At 43.1% G+C, this 22,395-nt stretch overlaps 1 long non-coding RNA gene across 1 annotated transcript; it reads right to left on the reverse strand.

The window, feature by feature from the left end:
- Window positions 1–9,379: 9,379 nt before the first annotated feature.
- On the reverse strand, window positions 9,380–15,657 carry LOC144673082 (uncharacterized). The gene is made up of 4 exons (XR_013574252.1): window positions 15,570–15,657; window positions 12,716–12,826; window positions 12,064–12,189; window positions 9,380–9,470 (listed from the first exon to the last, which is right to left on the reverse strand). It is a non-coding gene; the product is annotated as an uncharacterized LOC144673082 (long non-coding RNA).
- Between the last annotated feature and the right edge of the window lie 6,738 nt (window positions 15,658–22,395).

Below are 22,395 nucleotides of genomic sequence, written 5' to 3' on the forward strand. Positions count from 1 at the left end.
GAATATCCCATTGAACAAAAACACGTTGTGAATCAAGACTTGTTTTTTTGCGATTTATGGTCTCTCTTTCCTAAAGGGTAGTTTACAACAAAAGTATTAATTCGGCCCATTAATTGCACAATACTAGATCTAAAATTGCCAGTTGTCGAGTTGGTTCCTCAACGTGCAAGTTCGGGAAACCACCTTACATACACCCCAATATATCTATCTACACAACATTAGTACTGATTAGCATTTCCCAGTTTATTAGACCTCGAACATTCTCATGATTATTGATATAGGCCAGGAAAGAACAGGCCAGTGAGTCTCAGGTCAGTGATAGGGAAACTGTTGGAGAAAGTTCTGAAGGAGAGTCCCTGTTTCCACTTGGAAAGGCAAGGTTTGCTCAGGGATAGTCAGCATGGCTTTGTCAGAGTGAGGTCATGCCTAACAAGTTTGATTGAGTTTTTTGAGGAGGTGACCAGATGTGTAGCTGATGGTGGTGTAGTTGAAGTAGTTTAAATGGATTTCAGTAAAGCTTGTGACAAGGTCCCACATGGGAGACTTATAAAGAATGCAAATGCACATGGGATTCAGGGTTATTTCATAAAGTGGATTCAAAATTGGTTAAGTTGAAGGAGGCAGAGCGTGATGACATAAGGATGCTTTAGAGGCTGGAAGCCAGGTCCACCCAGTGGCGTACCTCAGGGATGTGTGCTCGGTCCACCATTTATTGTCAATAATATGAACGACATATTTGATTTTGCGGGGCTTAGGATTAGTAATTTTGCGTATGACACAAAGATTGGCCGGGTGGTTAACAGTGAAGTTCAGTATCTTGTGGTACAGTAAGATATAGACGGGATGGTCAAATGGGCAGATAAGAAACAGATAGAATTTAACCATGAAAAGTGTGAGGTTATATACATTGGAAAGATGACTTTGTCAAGGAATTATTCAATGAACAAAATGTCACTAGGAAGTTCTGAGGAAGAAAGGAACCTTGGCGTATGTTTCCATAGTTCCCTGAAGGCAGAGAGGCACGTTAGCGGGACTGTGAGAAAGGCATATGGGAGACTTGCCTTTATAAAACAAGGCATAGATTAGAAAAGGAGGGAGGACATGTTGGAGTTTTATAGAACATTGTTGAGACCACAGCTGGAGTACTATGTGCAGTTCTGGTCGCCACATTATAGGAAGGATGTGTTTGCAATGGAGATGGTGCAAAGGAGATTCACCAGGATGTTGCCTGGGATGAAACATTTAAGCTCTGTAGAGAGGTTGGATAGACGTGGGTTGTTTTCGTTGGAGCAGCGAAGACTGAGGGACGACATGTTCAAGGTATACAATATTATAAGGGGCATGGGCAGGTTGGATAGAGAATGGATGTTCCCCCTAGTTGAAGTCTCAAGGGGGCATACGTTAAATGTGAGGGATAGGAAGTTTAGGGGGGGTTTGTGGAAAAACTTTATTTTTACCAGCGGGTGGTGTCGGTCTGTAATGTGCTGTCTGGAAGGGTGGTGGTGGCGTGTTGCCTCACGTACTTTAAAAAGTACCTGGATGAACATTTGGCACGTCATAACATTCAAGGCTATGGGCCATTTCTGGGAAATAGAATTAGGCTGTTAGTTCTGGTTGTAATCGTGTGTTGTTGCAGACTCAATGGGCCGAATGGCCTCTTCTGCGCTAAGATGCTGTGATTCCGATTCCGTGATTCCGTGATTATGGTATTATTCTTGTTACACGCACTAAAAATGTCCTGATTTATTTTATGATTTACATTACAGTTGCTGTTTCATGCGTCGTTTTTGGAGCTTGTTGGTTGTTAATTCCACCTCAGTTAATTCCATGCATATATGTTCGGATCCAAGTTTATCTCTCACTATAGTATTAATACTGTTTTATTAACTGTGCTATCCACCACATCTGACTGTTCTACCTGAGTGTTCAATGCCATTCGATAATCAGGTCCCAGCATTTCTTTCCTTGTAGCCACGTCACTGCAGATTTTATATTGGAGCTGGAAAACGTCAAACACAAACAGGTAGTAGTGGAGACAGGAAAGAACACAATATTATTACTGTGACAATTTGGATAACAGACAATGGAAACTATTCATTACTTCAGTTTTACAAAAAAAATATGTACCTTATAAACAAAATATGCCCCTTGAGTGGCTCCTGCAATTTGACATACATAGCAGCACAGTTCAATTTCTTTTAATGCATTACCGTGTCTCAGGCAGCCTTGAAAACCAATTATGTTCATAGTTCTTACTTCATATCAAACATTAGTTTGTGCTTTGCGATACAGCGACCAAGTAGAGGGCACAACAGAACAGATAGCAAGATGCTTCCTTCATTTAAACAACAGAACATGTTCGAATAATTTCCGTAGTTCTGGCAGCATCTGTTCAGATAATAAGAACTCCGTTTTTTTTGGCACTCGGAATTCCAAAGAAGAAACATGTTGGACTGGCAACGTTAACTCTGTTCCTCACTCCACGGAAGCTGCATGTCCTGCTGAGCTTTTCCAGCATGTTTTGTACTTATTACAGGCCTCCACTGACTGCACTAAATTGCTTTTAAATTCCGTACATAATTTGCCACGTTGCTGAGTGACAGATCAGTACAACGTCTAACTTTGATACAAAATGGCTCATTAGTGAGTTATAGCAATATCTGCATGTTCAATGAATGAAGTATAGGAAAGCAGAAGCAGTACCACCAACATGACTACTTCACCAGGATGGAATTGTTGTTGCCCTGAAAAATGAAAAGCGAACAGGGAAAGAGTGTTCTGCATGTACCGCATGTGGATGAAATATATTATTCCTCTACGGGGGGCTCTGCAGTTTCGTACAGAAATAAAGCTGAGTCCGGGAGGAAAAACGGTCCACTTATGATTAGCGAAAGAGACCAGGCGACAAAGAGTGTGCATTTCCTGACGTAGTAGGTGTAAATTGCAAAGACAATAAAATAATTGATCTTTAGGGTTGTGGAAAGTTGTTATAGATGGGAGTCTAGCATGATGCTGATGCAGAGGAGCAGGTCGAGGGCGGAAGTGCAGGATATGGGACCGTCATGGTCGAGATCCCTGTGTGCCCCAATGAAGCGGACTTATGGGCAGAGCAGGGAGGAAGGAATTTCTATAGTAGTGTTGTGGAACATGGCCCAATTAATACAGATGTGATGAAGGCGGAGGAATGTGAAAAATCAACTAAGAAATTACAGGAAGCAGAAAGGCAGATGAGTCATGCATAGGGAGTACAGGAATTGAATTACTTTATATAATAGATAAGTGGTCTATTCCCAGTCAACACAAGTAAAGTAAAGGCAGAATAACATAGCAGTCAAAATATCAGAAATAATGTTCCCTTCACGTAAACACAGGGATAGCTAGGAAACTTAAGAATTTCAATATAATTACTCTGATTTCGTTGGAGAAATGCTGTAGATGCAAAGGTGATTTTTCCAATGAGAGTACAGTTTCGACAGATGAAGTTTGCTGCTGTTACAAGGCAATTATTTGAACGGACGTATATGAATAAAAAAGATGGGTCGTTTGGGTGGCGGGGAAGGGGGCAGTGGTGAAGCAAGCCACATAATTCCCAGTAAGGTTGGAGGGCAAATATCCACTTGCTATCTTGGTGGATAATTATTAATAGGGATGTGGGGGACATTGATGCGACCCGTTCCGAGAAGAGACAGAGGTGTTTTCTGTCAAAATGGATTCTCCAAGTATTGTGCTGCACTGGATATGAATGGAAAGCTGAGAGATCGTGGCCGTGGGGCACGTGCCAGGCTGTCCTTAACAGAAGCAGAGGTGTTAGAGGAAATGGATTTCCAACTGAGTGTAGAGTTATAGAGCGACTTAGTGTATTTGTGAGGGATGAACTTGCAGAAGGATTGATTGTTCTGATGTGGTCTGGAGAGGTAGAGGGAATGGATGTCATAGAACAAAGAAAAGTACAGCACAGGAACAGGCCCTTCGGCCCTCCAAGCCTGCGCCGACCATATTGCCCGTCAACTAAAACATTTTGCACTTCCGGTGTCCGTATCCCTCTATTCCCATCCTAATCATGCATTTGTCAAGCTGCGTTTCAACACCTCTATCGTGCCTGAGCCTGTGGAGTTCGCTGCTACATGAATTAGTACAGGCCAAAACATTGCATGTTTTAAAGGAAGAGTTGATATAGCTCTTGGGGCGAAATGGATCAAAGGATATTGGGATAAATCTGGAGCAGGATATTGAGCTGGATGATCAGCAATGATCATAATGATTGGCGGAGCAGGCTCGAAGGGCCGTTTGGCCCATTCCTGCTCCTAATTTCTATATTTCTATGTTCCTATGTTTCACATCAACTCTCTCCCTATCTCTCTTTCTCTCTTTCACATGCGCAAAGAAACACACACTCACACAAACACACACATAAATACACACACAGTCAGAACACGCACACACACACAAAAAGTGACAAAAACGCACAAATGCACAGACACACATACGAATGCACACATAGTCACACAAAAAAGGATGCACACATGCTCACAAAATTACTGTCACAAGCAGAGATACTCATGCACACCCACAAGATCTCACAAGCACCCCCTGACACACACACACACAGAAAAGCACACACGCACAAACTAACAGCAATACACATAAATCAGGTACATAAACACATGTGAATTTTCACATTCGCAGAAATTTTAAGACAAACGCACGTTCTCACACACAGTAATATAGACAGGAATAAACACACACGCCTCTCCCTCTCTCTTCGACACACACAATCATGAACACGCAAAAGAACACACACACGCATGCACACGCAGGCACATACACACACATTAACTCACGCACATAGCCAATGAATCAGCCAAGGACTTTCAGGCACCAATATGCAGGATGATCCGCCAATGCACATCACCGTGTCTATACAATCAGATGGCTCCGTGAGCACCTATCCTCTGCGAATCCCCACTTCCTGTGACCACAGCAGCCCCAACTCCACATGCCGAGGAGGGTATCACTGCCACATAGCAGGACCACTAAAGCAGGCCGGGCACCTCCAGGTCTCGGCCCTCCAGAGGCCGCCCGTCAAGGTAAAGACAATCAACAGGCTGTGTCCACCTCTGAACTGGATTTTGGTGTCCCCCAATACGTATGGGCAGAGCTTGGGAGGTTAGGGAAATGGACTTGCACAGCCTGGGCAAGTGTGTTATTCCGTTCTACTTCACTAGTGTAAATTACCTCCCCAGAATGTGCTTTCCCTGTGTCTCCTTGTTATGATGAGCAATGTTTGTGTCACTCTGATGTGAAATTGGATTGCCTGTATAATTGCAACAAGAAATCCCCCCTCCTTTACTCTAATCCTCCAGCTACGAAGGCCAACACACCATCCAGCTCCCCCACCGACCACTGCACTCGCATGCTTACCCTCAGCGAACGGTGCACAAGGACACCCATACCTCATTGCACACTCCCCTCACTCAATTCAAAGCCATTCAGATAACGATCTGCCCTCCCATCCCTGCGACCAGAATGGACAAACTCACAACCATCGCCAGCAGACTGCTTCTGGCATGCAGCTGCCCACCCACTCACCCTGTCTTAATAACACCGAAGCATCTCTGCATCCTCCACACAGCTCAGCCACCCAACCAGCACCATTTGCAAATTCAGAGACACCACACCCAGCTCCCTCATCCAAATCATCGACACGCACCGTGAATAACTGGGATTGCAGCAACGACACCCACAGCACCACTCTATTCAGTGCCTGCCATTGGATCCAAGACCTGCTCATGACCCTTCCCTGATACTTGTCTGCCAACCAGTCTTCTGTCTATCTCTGACTCTGTCCGATTCTGCCACTGCTTCCCAAGGGCTCAGCTAACAAATATTCCAAAACGGAATCCTGAATTCTCCACAGCACCGATGTCAGGCCGACTGGTCTACAACTCCCCGCTTTCTCTCGAACTCCCCTTGCAAATTTTGCAGTTCCGTTAGGTAAACTCCAACCCACAGTAACTTTACCCAACACGATAGAATCTCGGAAGATGACCACCAGTGCATCCACCACTTAAAGGGCGACATCCCCAATGACACTGGGACGTAGACCATCAGACCCCGGGATTCCACTGGCCCTCAATCCCATCAGTCCCACCAACACCAATTCCGTGCCCATACTGGTCCCATACAGCTCCTCCCTCTCACTCTATACCCTGCTCCCCAACATTTCTGGCACGCCACATGCATCCTCATTTGTGAAGTCAGAACCAAAATATCCATCTAGTTGGTCAGCCACCCCTCCGTTCCCAATCATAAATCCCCTGTTTCTGACTGTAAGAGACCCGCACGTGCATCCACCTACCCTTCCCTCCTCACATTGTGTAGAAGCGTTAACAGAAAGCTGATATGTTCCCGCAAGCCTACTCTCACACTCCACCCTCGCCTAATTAATCAATCCTCTGGGGTCTTCCCCTGATGAACTCTAAAGTGCTCCAAATCCTCATGACTTTTTCTCTTTTTCCCTTCAACTTGTCTGCCTCTTCCTTGGAACCAACACTATCCCCAATTTCCCCTGTAAGCCCTGGTTCGGACACCATTTCTATCTCTCCCTTGTGCCAGACATGAACAAACAACTGTTGCAGCCCACAGAAGCGTCCCCCAATATCCGTCACTGCCCATCCACCGTCATCACTCCAAAAAACGTTTCCAAATCCAGCATAGGCAGGCCGCACCCCATACCATCGTCGCCTCCTCCATTAAGTTTCAGGGCCCTTGTTTCAGAATCAAATACGTCACTCTCTATCATCATGAAGAACTCCACCATCTCATAGTCGCTCATCCTCACTGTTGAAGAGTGAAAGTGTTGAATGACTGGATGTCCGCGGAAGGAGAAATGTAGAGGGACCAGATGCCAGGGGTGAGTGAGGTGGCCTGGACAGGCTAGATGTCCGGCTGAGTAATGGGAATGCAGACTTACTGTGTGCCTGGCTGAGGGATGAAAGTGTAGAGGGAAATTGCATTCTGTTGAGCGTCGGATGTGCAGAATAACTGCTTGCCCTACTGATGGATGGAGGTGAAAAGTGACTGCCGGTCGGATTGCGGGATGGAGGTGAAGTGAGATTGGTCTTCCTGGTGAAGATGAAGGGGTAGAGGTTCTGAATACCCTGCTGGTAGACGGAGGTGCAGAGGGAGCGAATTTCCTCGTGAGGCATGGAGAGGTGGAAGGACTGTGTGCCCTGGAGAGGGATGGAGATGTGGAGGGATTTGATTTCCTGCTGGGGAATTGAGGTGTAGAGGAACATGATATCCTGGTGACGGTGTGGTTCACAGAGGCACTGCAAGGCCTGGAGAGTGATGGAGGTAAAGAAGGACTGAATGTCGTTGTGAGGGATGTTGGCATAGTGAAACTGGATGTCTTGTTGAACAATGCATGTTCAGAGGGACCAGTTGTATCGCTGAGGTATGTGTGTGTAGACGAACTGGATATCCTGCTGATGAATGGATTTGCAGGGGGACTGAATGTCGTCGTGATGGATGAGGCTTAGAGGGATTGGGAGACCTGGTGAAGATAGAGTTGTAGGGGGATTGGCTGTTCTGCTGAGGGAAAAATTTATCAGTTTTTTATTCTTTCGTGGTATGCGGGAGTCAGTGGTAAATTCAGCATTTGTTGCTGATTCCTAATTGCCCTTTAATTATAGTGTTGTAAGGAAGGGAATTCCGGGACCCTAAACCATCGACAATGAAGGAACGGTGATGCAGATGTAGTTGAATGTCCTGGTTGTTGTAGGGGAACTGGATGTCCATTGTGAAACAGAATTAATGAAGGCCAGGATACTGGATATAAACAAAAAAAATGCAGATGCTGGAAATCCAAAACAAAAACAGAATTACCTGGAAAAACTCAGCAGGTCTGGCAGCATCGGGAAAGCCAGGATACTGGAAATGGTTAAACATGTTGCGTAATGTCGAAAGAGTTTTTTAAATGTCTTTCCAAAGATTAGTGATAGGAAGAAGTGGGAATGATGTGTCGGACAGCGACACCATTTTTATAAAGGCATTTGCTTGATCTTTCATCACTAGCTAGGCCACTATATCCTGCCCATTGCCAATTGCCCTGATATTTATGTTGGAGCCAAATTCCTGTGGTGTAGATACATTCTCTGTGCGGCTCGGAGGGATTTCCAGTATTTTTGCCCATTGGCACTAAAAGAATGAAGAGCGTCTTGAGTGTTACGGAAATTTGGAAGGATGCGGAATATGCTCGAGTACAGTGTGGCGTGAGGGTGAATTAGTTTTCAGTGTGCACAACTCCAGCGTACATGGCGTCTCGAGAGTGTCTGGGGAAGGATGGCTTGATGTCAACTGTTGGTGTCTCGCTACAGGTGAAGAATTGGACGAAATTCCCCTGGTGATTCCGATCCGGCAGCTGGAAGATTGGTATAAAACACCACGTGCGATTATTTTTCCACCAGCCTTCCAGAGAAGGAAGAATTTTGGCCCTGAGCGTACAGAGCACAGCAAGTTCAAAGGGACAGAACACAGAGTGCTAGAGCTGAGGGTTTCCTTAATCACACCGGCCCATGACCCTTTCACAGACAGGAAAGATGAGCATTGTTTCTCTCTCAGTCTATGTTATCTCATTATTTGAACATTTTTTCTCTATTTTGTGCTGTATTTATTATAATGGTGGCCCTCAGCATGTGGTTATGCCTGATACAATCGCCAACCTCATGGAACTATAATAACAGTTGCTGGGGGATAGTGCACGGTGATTTGTTTCTCCTGAGCCAGTTAGCACTGAGCTCAAATGATGTGTAACTGAATAGTTATTTTATAGAAATAAAGTATTGGAGACATATTGAATTCTGATTGTTTTCCTGCCTCCCTCCAGACTCGATAACCCGAGAGTTATATGTTGTGCTGTCAAGCAACATCGTGTTGTTTTGAGCTGCTATGAGAATGCAGCTCTCTGTGTACCCGGTATGTGGCAGTCTAGAGAGAAAATACACTAAAATGAATGGAAAACAGATATTCCATTTATTTCCCTGTTCTAATACTTCTTTTTAAGGCATTTGGGAAAAAAACAAATCTTAGAAAATGGAGCTGAAATTAACTTGTAATGATAGTCATCGGTTCTTCAATTCTCTTGATGGGTTGTATTGCCGATACAGCGGAGTGTGGTACAGTTTTATTATATACATGAAAATGCGCGAAAAGTATCCCTTTGTCCTACAATTCTGATTAGACAGTATTTATTCATACTTTTTAAGATAATTTATAGATTTAAGAAACGAATCTAGATGTCTCCACACAAGGTAACGTTTGCTTTTTGTCTCAAAACATGTTTATGTCGGAAAGGTAAGCATCTTCGAGATGGATGTACTTTTTTGAAAACTTAAGGGCGTTCCCTCAGATTTTACACAGCGAGTCACACGCCTGGGGCTTCGCATCCTCGATTTGTCGATGTATTTTACCTGATAGATGGGTTGAAATAGTATTGCTTTAGAGAGAGTGTTGCAACTATGTCCACCATCATCGAAATGAAGTCCATGCATTCATTTTCTTCTTCAGAATAATTCCAAATCAACTAGATTTTTGTTGTTGTTGTTGTTTCTAGAGAAACAAAAAACAGCAAGTTCTCATTGATAATTTCAGCATCATTAAAAGCATCGGAACAACTCCATATAATGACATGGTAAAAACCAGTGAGTGCTGCATACTCCCCAACTATGCGGAACAAGCTTGTAGCCGGTAATGAAGCATTGGCTTTACCTGTTTAATGTATATGTTGTAAAGTTTGAGCAACACCCTCATTGCTTTCTGGGGACAGATTGAGCGGGCTTGTGAAGGTTTCACAGAGGACATTGTCATTCATATCAGGAATCGGAGGAACCGATAAGGCGTGATCAAAAATAACCTGAGTGTTTTGCACTTAGGATGAACATGTTATTGGTTAATAATGGGCTGAGAGCGGGTGCATTTCCGGTGTTTGGTGTGTGTGTGTGCGCGGCAGCATGAAGAGGTTAGAATTTATTTATTTATGAGTGAAAGAGAAATGGTGTTTATTTTTGCCCGGGCTGTGTTGTGCCGCTGTGAGGCAACAGATGACGGCCTGCAAAGTCCGATGTTTCATGTTGAGCACTCGACGTATTCCCGTTTGGGGTCTGAACAAGTGAGAAAATCACAGTGAACAGCATTAATTTTATTAATGACTAAAGCCAACTCGAGCCCAATCAGTCTACTCTCCATCATCAGGATAATCAGCATCGACACATGCTTAGCAATCTCCTGCTCAGTGGCGATCAGTCTGGGTTTTGCCGGGGTCACTGAGCTTCAATATTATTTTCGGCCTTGGATCAAACATGGACAACAAATCTGAACTGCCAAGGTGAGGGGACAGTGACTGCCTTTGAAAACGAGGCGTTATGTGACCGAGCGTGGCTTCAAGTAGCCCGAGCAAAACTGGAGTCTTTGGGATCCAAGGGAATGAAAAAAAAACTCGCAGTTGCTTGGAGTAATATTTACCACACAGGAAGATGGCTGTGGTTTTTGGAGGCCATGGATCTCAGTTATAGGGCACCACTGCAGGAATTTCTCAGAGTAGTGTCCTCGGCCCAGTCATCTTCAACTGCTTCATGAATGACCTTCCTTTCATCAGAAGGTGAGAGGAGGGGTTGTCCGCTGTAGATTGCACAATGATCATCACCATTCAGAACAGCTCAGGTTCTGAAATTGTCCATGACTAAATGCAGCGCAATTTACACAATATCCACTCTTGGGCTGACATGCGACAAGTAGCATTCACTCCAACAAGGTGCCAGACAATTACAATCTCCCACAAGGGAGAATCTAACCAACATCCCTTGACATTTAATGGCATGCTCATCTCTGAATCCCGCTATCAAACTCTTGGAGCTTACAATTGACCATCAGTTGAACTGGAATAGGCAGGTAAACACTTTGACTACAAGAGCATGTCAGATGCTCGGAATCCTGAGGCGAATCCTGACTCTAGAGAACCTGTACATAATCGACAAGGCACAAGTCAGGAGCCTAATGGAATATTCTCCACTTGACTGGACGATGGCACGACCAACAACACCGAAGAAGCTCGTCAACCCACAGAACTAGGAACTCTGGTTGATTGATACCCCTTCCACAAACATTCCCCCCAATCACATCGACGAATAGTAGCATCAATGCGCACCATTTGTAGGAGGCACTGTAGAATCTCACTAACGCCCCTGTGGCAGCAGCTTCTGAGCGCCGGACCAGGGCCATTTAGCACGACACGGGTATAGCATACATGAGATCACCAACATTTGTAAAGTCCCTCCATGTCACAAGCCTTTCTGATTTGGAAATTTTTCGCCTTTACTTCTGTGTCGCTGGCTCAGAATCCTGGAATCCTGTGTCCAACAGCACTGAGCAGGTACCTACAATAGCGGGGCTACAAAGCTACAAGAAGGAAGCTCACCACAACCTTCGCAAAGACAATTGTGTTTGGGCAATAAATGCTGGCCAAGCCAGCGACGCCCATATCCAATAAATTAATGAAATATATGGTATCACCACAAGAGGAGCATACACCTAACAAAGGTTTGTACAATCGCCAATATGAATGAACTTTAAAACTGATCCAGTTCATTCCGCAAATGTGAGCAGGTGAGGGAAGGAATAATCAGAAGTAATCATCTTCTCCGAAGTCAGTGGCGGGAGCTGGAGGAGGCCGATTTCTCCCAGAAGGAGGAGGAAAATCAATTCAGGGATGTTTCCAACGCATCGCTGAAGATACTCAACTAACCCCGCGACTTATCTGAGAACGCTGTTGGCCGCAATCCAACAAATACAAACGTGCATATACTAAGTCGAGATGATGGATGGAGCGCACAACCCTTCGAACAACCTGTGTACCCAACTTTTCAAGCTGCGCTATCCCGTTAGTGAGAGACTCCGCAGATCATCCAATTGACTATCAGGCATTTCAGAACCGATATAAGCAGAGAGTAAGAAAGTCACCAACAATACAGAGGACAGGCTGAGAAGATAAATAAATCTCTATCACACCCAGAATTCACATATCACCGCCGGCACTTTCCCGTGTGAAGAAATCATCATGAACACGGTCCAGCAGCAAGTGATCGTCCTTAGAATCATTGTGTGTAGTCTCAGCATCGTCGTAATCGCGGAGACCTGGGAGGAACAAACGACTTTCGTTGAGATTAATTGCTAACAATGAACAGAATAACATTGAGACTTGTCAAAAAACAATAAGAGGAGAGGACAGTGGTTCTGTTGCGCTAACAGGGGAGGGAGCTTAAAGTGTGGATAATTTTTTGAAGAACTCGCGTCACAGTATTTTTATATTATGTTTTAATGCACGTGTCTCACTGACCCAATGATTTCGACAGCCTGCGTGCGCATTTCACATTTCACAGATTACTGGGCCTTGTGATGAAACTAATAATATGATATGTACTCTAAATGAAACTATTTATCTTCTTTATATTATTGAGTACAATCACATGATCTTGATATGATATTGTATCAGCCTGAAAGTATTTTAGAAGCGTTTTTATCTAAAGTCACTGTAATAGCTGATATCATCGTCCGTGCAACTTAACTTGTATTCGTTCTTTTTAATACTTCATATTCGATTGTAGATATTACTGAGTGTGAAGGATGAAAACCAGATGGTCGGAAGTAAAAGTTTACCCACCCTGAATACTGGAGGAGTTCTCGTCAGGATTTTGCGATCCAAGACTTTTGAAATCCAAAATGTGGCTGGTGTAAAATTCGATATGATTGAGCGAATCAATGGAAGCAGAAACTGTTAAAGAAAGGGGAAAAAACACTTTTGTTCTTGGAGGAATTATTGATCTCATTATAGTGTCATCACGTACAGAAGTAAACAGCCCTTTGGAGTAGAGGTTAAAATAAGTAACCCCCTCCAAAAAATTCTCCTTCCATTTCATTGTCAGAGACGTAAAATCCGTCCTATTTGAGGGAGGAGAAAGGAACTCATGGGCAATGGAACCAAAAAGAGACCAACAAGCATTTTTTGATCCTTATTTTCAGCATTTTTGGATTCCTTTTGCTCCTAACACGGTTTCCGTTCTTGTAAAGTGCTTTGAGCCTCATCAACTACTCTTCTATATCTTTAAAAAATATGCTGACCAGGACCCTTAATTATACTCCAAATTCCCTCTAACTAATGTTCGATCGAGGTTCAACAGAATAATATTGTTATTTAAGCACATCTATCCAGAAATAAAATATAGTGTTTGTTTTGGCTTTTTACAGCCTGACCATTCTCCATCGATTTACTTTCTTTATTTATTTCCCTGAACCCCTGCATTCCACGATTTTAACATTTAATTCGGATTCATTGTTACAGACCGAAAATTAATTCTTAGTTTATATACTAGATTGTAATTCCCCATAATTACTTATGCAGATATTCATTTGCCAATCATATGTTCTTTGCCGCAAATTTAATAATGTATGTTTTTAAAATGCTTTCACTACCCCCAGCCCAACACAATTTGTTCAATAGTTAAATTTAGAAAAAATATCATTTTTATCCAAAGTCTGAATCGTTCAGATTAATTTAGAACAACAGTAATCCCAGCAGAGACGCGTTTTAAATACCCATTCCCACTTTCCTCCCCCTACATAACTACCTTGTGTACCATTCCCTGTTTCCTGTCTTGCAGGCAGCAGGCTACCCATTCTCATAGGAGTCACTTTACTGCCTATAAATGTGATGAATACGAGCAAACAGTGATTTTCAAGATCGCCAGATGTCCAAAGCTTTTTACAGCTAATGGATATTTGTGATGTATCATCACTATTTAAATATGGGAAATGCAGCAGACAATTTGTACACAAAAAACTTTCCACAGGCAATCACAACGATGTGCTAATTAGCAGATAATATGACTTTGTGATTTTGCTCCAGAGATACATATTTGTCAGTATACCAAGGGCAGGTCAAAATTCTCCAGGAGAAGACATTTTGGTCACCACTTAAACAACGACTCTGAAAGAGAACACGGCCAAGAAGGCATCAGCCGCTCATTTCTGCACCACAGTGTCAGCGTTGAAATTTCTGAACAAGTACTGGAGTGGAACTGGATGCCGGAGGATATTGATTCAGAAGCAAGATTGACACCCACTTGGCAATAGCTGAGAGGTTAGCACTTGTCTTATCCATCGGAATATTAAGTGCACAGTTCCAAAAATTATTTATCAAATCCACAGATTTTATGTCCTGACTGCTAACCTTATCTATGCTGTTAACTTTTTCAGCATTTTGCTGAAGTTGCTAATGTGACAGTTCCCATTATGGAGTATTTGCTGACTGCGCTTTTGGTTGTTTGATGCGAATTTGTACCCTTTTCCTCCGTTGTATCAATTTAATTAGTTTTTCTCCCACCAACGTTCAGATAACGGATCATTCTTCCCTGGACATTTTCCTTCTCCATATTTAATTGTACATTTAATATTAATTATCTGCCAGGATCGTGGCACTACCACCGCTTGAAATTAATTGGTTAATCACTGTAATTGTGCCTCTGCTATCTTATAATATTTTTCCATAATGATATGATGCAAATTGTTCTGACCCGTGCTTTTTTGGTAAGATTTTTTTTAACTTTCTTCTTAAATTCATTTTAAATGAAATTTTGTCACTCCTAACCTAATTTTGCAAAGTCATGCCCTCTTACCCCTGGTGAATACTGAAATAATGTTATTGATTAATATTTCTGATATTTCATGAATGCTGCTCTGTTCTTTCAGTTCCTTTTTGGAACACGGTCATGACATACCGACCGACCATTTCTTTGTGCCGTTAAATATTGTACTAACTTGCTAGACGGTCCACGATCATTTCATTGATTAGACGTTATTATCACCGTAATTACATTTGTCATCTTTCTTCGTTTTATCCCTTATGCTGCTTTGCCACCACGCCGCTTCCCATCATTGTTATTCTTCGCGATTTTATCGTTATTTCTTTTTTTACGTGTGCTCTTGTTCCCAATGGTTTGCCCCTGTATTTATCATATTCTTATTAGTTATTGAAATATGGTCCCCTGGATTCGGTTGAAAGTAGTTTGAATATATTTTCTTTTTCATTATGGATATTCATAATGTTGGATCAATTATTCCCGAATGTGATTCCCGGCCCCTGAGATCAGCGGCCCTGTAGACTATCATAGTTGGGGAGAGTGGATTGCATTTTCTGTTCAATAATCCTCTCTTTGTATAATTTAGTCAGTCAGATACCTAATGGAGGGAGTGAGCAGTCCCTTGGGAAGTTTGAAACACCGATCTGCTCCCTATTTTCCTCCAAACGGCAAAACACCCTTTGAGCAACACAGAATTTGGGAAATTTGAGAAGCTCATTACTCTTCTCACATAACAGAAGCACACGGAGATAGGAAACTTTCACATGAGTAAAGTGAGCGGAATGCCTGTCGGGCCCATTCATTGCCCTGACTTTTAAAATGAGTAAACGGAAATTGAATCCCCCAGTGCGGATTGGCTTTGCAATGGAAGTTACAAACCTGAGCCACGGGTCAGAGCGGGATCCTTGACAGGCGGAATATCTTCAATTTCTTCATAAATTGCTTCGTACAAATCAATTGGTGTACCCCAACTGCCAGTGACATAACCTGATGGAGACAATGCGGAGGTGTTAACAATTTGTTGCGTTTTACCTTTGATTAATAATATAAGTGTTTGCAAATATTAACACAAAACTGATGGCGAAAGTGAATGCAGAAAGTCAGTGAGCTGGCTTTGAAGGATCTTTTGTTAAGTAGTTTTATTTTTACAAGAGAGCGCGTATCGATACGTGTGTGTGAGAGAGATAGAGAGAGATAGACGTTATGTGCGTATGGCTGTGTCTGTGTGGGTGTGTGCATGTGTGGGTAACCGCTTGGGCGCGGTTCAACTCCACCAGTCTATGGAAAATGTAATTAAGGTCGGAAAAGACGAAACTAGGCGTTTTCGGGAGGAATGAATTCCAGCTGAAAACTCTGTTGTGAGACCCAAGGGGATTTTAGCTGAAGAGAAGCTGGGGAAAATGACTGAATTCTGCTGACAGCATCAGGTTGGAAAGACGAGTGAGGAGCTGACGTTTCTTTTATGTATCGCAACAGTATTAAAATTAATTCGCTGTGCGCATCGAACAGGAGTGTTATGGTAGTTCAGATCAGAGTAGTTAGTTAAGTCAGGGTACACAATATTCATAAACTGGTGCTTAAAATCCCATCAAAGTCTCCTACCTCAAAAGTGTGGATCGATTCTGGCTATGGAGCTCGAGATTGGGCATCTGGGCACGGAAACGGAAGGACTGGACGGACATTGATTGGATAGACTTCGAATGACGGAAACATCATGACTGGGCACTAAGTCTAAAGTGCTTCAAATAACCTTCAGATCGATGGCTACAACAATTGCTTGACCTTCAGACACAGTAGCGGTGGAACAATTAGGACTGTGAATGTGGACAGTCAAGTGACTCTTCCATGTAAATGACACATTTCACTATTTGATCGAGTACTTTGAACGAGAATACTCGCTAAATCGGTTAACATTAGTTTCCAACATGACAAGTGACATTCAATGGAAAAGGGCAATAAAGTGAGTTCTCGTCGGCGTATCAGGCATGAAGGCGCCTGAAAAAAAACTCGAGCCAATAGGATTCAGGGGGAAATCTTCGCAGCTTGAAGTCAAAGTGAGCACAAAACAAGGGAGTTGTGGTTGTTGGAGGTCAATCATCTTTCAGTAAATGCACATTAATACAGGTGCTCCTCAGCATAGCGTGCTAGGACAAACGATCTTCACCTGTTTCATCAATGACCATCTCTTCATCTGAAGGTCATGAGTGGGGATGTCCGCTGATTATGGCACAATGTTTATTACCAGTCTCGAATCCTCAGCTACTGCGGCAGGCCATGTCCACATCAAGTCAGACATGGACCATATCCAGGACTGACGTTCATAGTGGTGAGTAAAATTTGCGCCTCACTAGTGCCAGGAAATGGCCATCTACAACAAGGTGTGATCTAACTGTCAGCCTTTGACAATCAGTGGCATCACCATCACTGATTCCCCCGCTGACAACATCCCGGGGGTTTCCATTGACCAGAAACTGAACTGGGCTTGTGATAGGAATGATGTGGTGACAAAAGCAGGTCAGAGGCAAGGAACGCTTCTGAGGAACTCAACTCCAGACTAGGCAAATCGTTTCCATCATCTACAAGGGACAATCAGGAGTGTTCCTGAATATTCTCCACTTGCCTGTTTGAGTGCAGCTACAACAAAACTCTAGAAGTTTCCCCCAATCCAGAATAATGTTTTCCGCTTTATTGGTACGATATCCACAACCAATCACTCCCTTCACCATCGACTTATAGTGGCAGCAGTGTGTACTGTTTACAAGATGCACTTGGAGAACCCAGCAAGTCTACTTAGACAAGACCTTCCAAAACCACATAAACAACCAAGGATAATGACAAGGGAAGCAGAGACATGGGAAAACCACTTCCTGGAAGTCACCCTCCAAGCCTCTCACCATTCTTATTTGCATATTTGTCGCCATTCCGGCATGGTCGCTGGGTCAAATGCTTACAATCCCTCTGTAAAAGCACTGTGGGTGTACCTACGCAACATGGATTGCAACGGATCAAGAAGACATCTCATCACCACTTTCTCAAGGGCAATTATGGATGGGCCATGAATGCAGGGCTGCCAGCGAGGCTCATTTATCATTCATGAATTGAAATAAAAAATAAAATTATCCGAGATTTAATGTGAGTCAGTGGTAATATTTGTCCTCACCTTTCCTTGATGACTTTCTCCGCATTACCACAATTAGTGCGATGAACTCACAGATCAACAGGATCCCGATTGTTATACCGATCACAAGAGGGATGGAAGTGATATTGTCTTCATGTTCTTAATGAAATGTTAAATAAAGATTCAACTGGGACATAGGATGCTATGTATTGTTAAATAGTCCAACATTCTGAAACACTAAGATTAATTCAGAATTTTTTAATAAAAACAAGCGTATGTCATTCATATCAGATTATTCTGGACATTAGCCTTGACATGAATGCTACTTATTCATAAGACCAACCTGCGGGTGTGGACGGAGAAGCAGCCGACGACAATTCGGGACCTTGGGTTATTATGCAAAAAAAGATAGAACTTTAATTTAGAAAATGATCTGTTGTTCATCGTTTACGAATTCATGAGACATATTGAGCGAACATTGACCAACTGCCAATCTCCCGGCCCCAACCCGCCCCGTTCTGCACTACCCTTACCAGAACAAATCACACTGGCGTCTTCCTTGTGATCGCTGTCAGGCTGAGCAGACACTGAAGAAGGACAATCGGAGAGAAAGGATTCGCTTCCGGTACACCTCACCTCATCAGACCACATGTCACCTCCACCCTGGCCAAAAGCGGCCCCTCCTGCGGCAAGTAGAGCAGTGCCACAACCCAGCTGTCTGCAGACAACATTGGCATCGGCCATATCCCAGGAGTCATCACACACCGTGCCCCTCGTGTTTTTGCACTGTATCTCCACTCGCCCGGAGCAGCTGTTGTTACCTCCAATCAGGTGCAAATCTACACCCGAATCTGTCAATGATAATCAATCACTAATATTTCTGCACAAAAATACAGGTATACAACTCAGATAATTGATATAATAAAGCGGATAGATCACCTGATTGTCGAGCACAATCCTTTTCACTTTCGGGTTGGTCCTTCGTTATCTTTCCTCCTGTTGGGGAAGGAAACGTGCTGACTCATTTGGACATCAACGAATGAAATAACACTCTCACATTAGAAGGTTTGTTTTGTTACCTGAACATAAAACGCCTGCATCTTCTCTGTGATTACAGTTGTGTTGTCCCCACGGGTCTGTCCGACGCTGCCAAATGGTCGACTCGTGTGAAATACATTCTATCTCATCGAGCCAAATACGTCCTGATCCTTCTCCGAATGACCGAGCGCTATACTCAATAGAAGCGTGAGGGCCGCACTGTAGCTGTTTACAAATCACCTCAGCATCATGGCTATCCAGTGTTTCCGAGCACACTGTTCCCCAGGTCCCATTGTAGAACACTTCCGCCCTCCCCTGACAGCGATGCTTTCCATTCACCAGCCGCAGTTCCTTGTGTTCTATCAACGAAATAAGAATCTCCAGATGTTTCCAGTGGTAAATTGAATCAAGTCAACAGTGCCCCCTCAACTCAAGTTGCACCAGATGTGCTCACTGAATAGAGATAATTATTCCAAAAATGTAACAGTGATGCATGTACAATCCAATTATACAATCAAGGATAATCAACGCAGATTTCCAAAGAGCGAACTCTATATCTTCCAATTAATTGAATTACTTGAAGAAGTTTCAGAAAGATTATGTGGAGATAATAATGTCTATGTAATCCACATGGATTTTGAAAACAATAACTTTCGATAAGTTTTCAAACAGCAGAATTAAGGCTGAGATCAGGGAAAATGAAATTATCGGCACAGTATTAAAAGAAGAGCCAACAAACAAAAACGCAGGATTTCACATAGAATAGCAGAAGTTGGAGCGTGCTGTGCAAATGGATTAATGCTGGGGGTCACATCTGTTTAAGATTAACATACTACACTTGGTATTTGGAATTGAAGTAAATGTTCAAAATGCACTAGGATTTGCAGTTAATACCAAGACAGACTCCACTAACTGCAGGAAGACGTTCAGAGACGGCAGGATAGGCGTGTCAATGCCGAAATTATTTCAGTGCTGATTAGAATAAAGTTGTGCTTTTTTTGGACGTAGAAACACAAGGGCCTAACAAATTGCGATTTCAGCATTTTTTTTTTCACTCTCTATTACCCAGATAGAAGGAGAATGTGGAACATGGAACATGTACGTTTGGTGGGGCGAATTGTGGTGATGCCTTGAAAGTGACGTTTGATAAAGACACGAGAGGAAAATGCAGAGTGGAATTCAACTCATGCCAGATTAAATGATGTAAGATTATGAGCAGAATAAGCAGCTGTCAGACGCGTTGAGCAGAATAAACCGTTGATGTGCAGTTTCTGCGCTATTCAGTAAAATACCATCTGTGTGAATCTTCTTGTATAAAGGAAATGAGTTCATTTAGGTCACCCGTACCTGAGCACATAATCTTCACATCTTCTTTATGAGAACAGTCGAGGGAACCCCAATATGCAGAGGGACATTGCCAGAGATACGATTCCTCCCCTGAACACTCCAAGCCTTCCAGCCAAACTGGACCTGAGCCTGGTCCACAAGAGGCAGGAAGTGTCACGTCCAATGCCTTTCCGCAATGCAGCTGTTTGCAAACTACGTCAGCGTCTGTCAGATCCCAGGAATCATCACAAACGGAGCCCCAGGACCCGTTGTAATAAATCTCCACTCGTCCGGCACATGGGCTTCCACCATCTGACAGCCTTAACTGTATGTGTTCAGAACCAAAAAATACAGTATTTATCAAGAGGATTCGATTACGCACTTATGTCATAACCCGATTGAAACTATTGAATATTATCCAGCAAAAGTAATTAAAAAAATATTTGACTTGACTATGACAGGTAACTGTTTCTATAGTTGAAACCATGTATCTCTAATTATTTGAAATTTATAGTGTGGAATGCACAAATATTTCAAATATTCCCACACCTGACTCCTACGGTATTTTGGATTGCAGTTCACATATTGTGTGCTCAATGCTGTGTGCCCTGTTTCAACCTCAATTAAACTTTTTTGTATTCATCGTTGCACCCAAACTACTAATGAACTTCAATTGTACACAGTTTATTTTTCCCTGTACGCATCTCGAACCCTTATTTCACTCGATTTCTGAATATCTCGCTATTTTCTATTGATTATATTGAAAAAAATGCTGTAAATGCTCAGGGGGTCTGGCAGCATCAGTGGGAAAAGAAACGAAGTTGACTTTTAAGGAAGACATTTCATAGAAGCTCAGCCTTCTGCTGCTGAAAGGCCGTTAAGTACCTGGGTTTTTCAAGGATGGAATAATCCAGAAATCTCATGAGCGGCCTCTTGCCCTGACCAGTATGTGAACTGCAATTCTATGAAAACGTTGTTAAATTAACACAATTTCGCACCAAGCTGTAAGGCTCCTCCCGACACCACCTCACCTCCGCCTCACAACACCCCTCGACCCGCGCTACCAACACTTTCTCCAACCGTGCAGTCAGAATTTCCTGTCTGAGAGATAATTGAGAATTCCGTCGTTAATAAATGCACAGCTAACATGCAAGTGCTGTTTGTTGATCAGTTCTGTCCGTGCCCACTCTCTCCACGTTAGCCCTACAGTGTTAAGCAGTTAGGTTAAAAGAACTCGAGGAACAAGTGACGTATATTCACACCAAACTCCTTATTAGATATCTCTATGTATGTTCCTGTAAAATTGAACTATTTATTCACCTGAACACAGAACTCCGACGCCGACACTCTCATTGAGAGAAGAATTCATTGCAAATGATCTGCAGTTGCGGAGATGCAATTCGTTTCCTCCACACTGGACATCATTCACCCACACAGGCACTTCACTCTCTCCATAATTTGAAAAGATATAAGCGGCAAATGCGTCACCACATCCTAGTTGCCTGCAGACCACGTTAGCATCATTTATTTCCCAGAGGCTGTCCTGTACTCTGCCCCAGCGACCGTTATGGTAAATTTCCACCTGACCATCACAGCGGCTTCCCCCATTTGTCAATTTCAGTGACCAACTTTCATCTACAAGAAGAAAGCCGTTGAGAGCAAGGGTTAACGTTCAAAAAAAAGTGCACCTTTGATTCAACATAACCGGGGCAATAATTATTCAAGTAAATGTTGTGACCGTGGTGCCAAGGTGAGGCAGATCACTGGGTACCTGCTGAGCCCTCTGATGCGGGAGGGTGAGCAGTCAGCATTCGTGCTCCGTTAGTGGAGCAATCTCAGAGGTAGGAAGAGGGGTGTAGTCCTGCAGATGATTTTTAAGGATGTTGCAAACAATCTTGTAAATTGCCATCAACGGAATAATATCCTGATAATATTAAAATATCCCAGCACAACGCACGAGCGATAGAACTGATGAACGTCGCCGGATAAACGGTCCATGAGAGCGCTAATCAAGCTCATGTGACTTTGTGATCTGTTCTCATGGACTCATAGACTCAGTTCTGTGAAGAAAGGACCAATGGATGTTTTCATGTGTTTCAGATGAATAGGTCCGAGGGCAATGTCCGTCTGGTTTGTTTCTTGGATAGTTCAGAACTAATTTGGCAGGGATTTGGGAACGGGCAGATAATGTTAGAGAGGAAAACCAAACTGCACAGAAAACTA

This window comes from Cetorhinus maximus, unplaced genomic scaffold (assembly GCF_964194155.1).
Source record: "Cetorhinus maximus unplaced genomic scaffold, sCetMax3.hap1.1 HAP1_SCAFFOLD_254, whole genome shotgun sequence".
NCBI classification, from domain to species: Eukaryota; Metazoa; Chordata; class Chondrichthyes; order Lamniformes; family Cetorhinidae; genus Cetorhinus; species Cetorhinus maximus.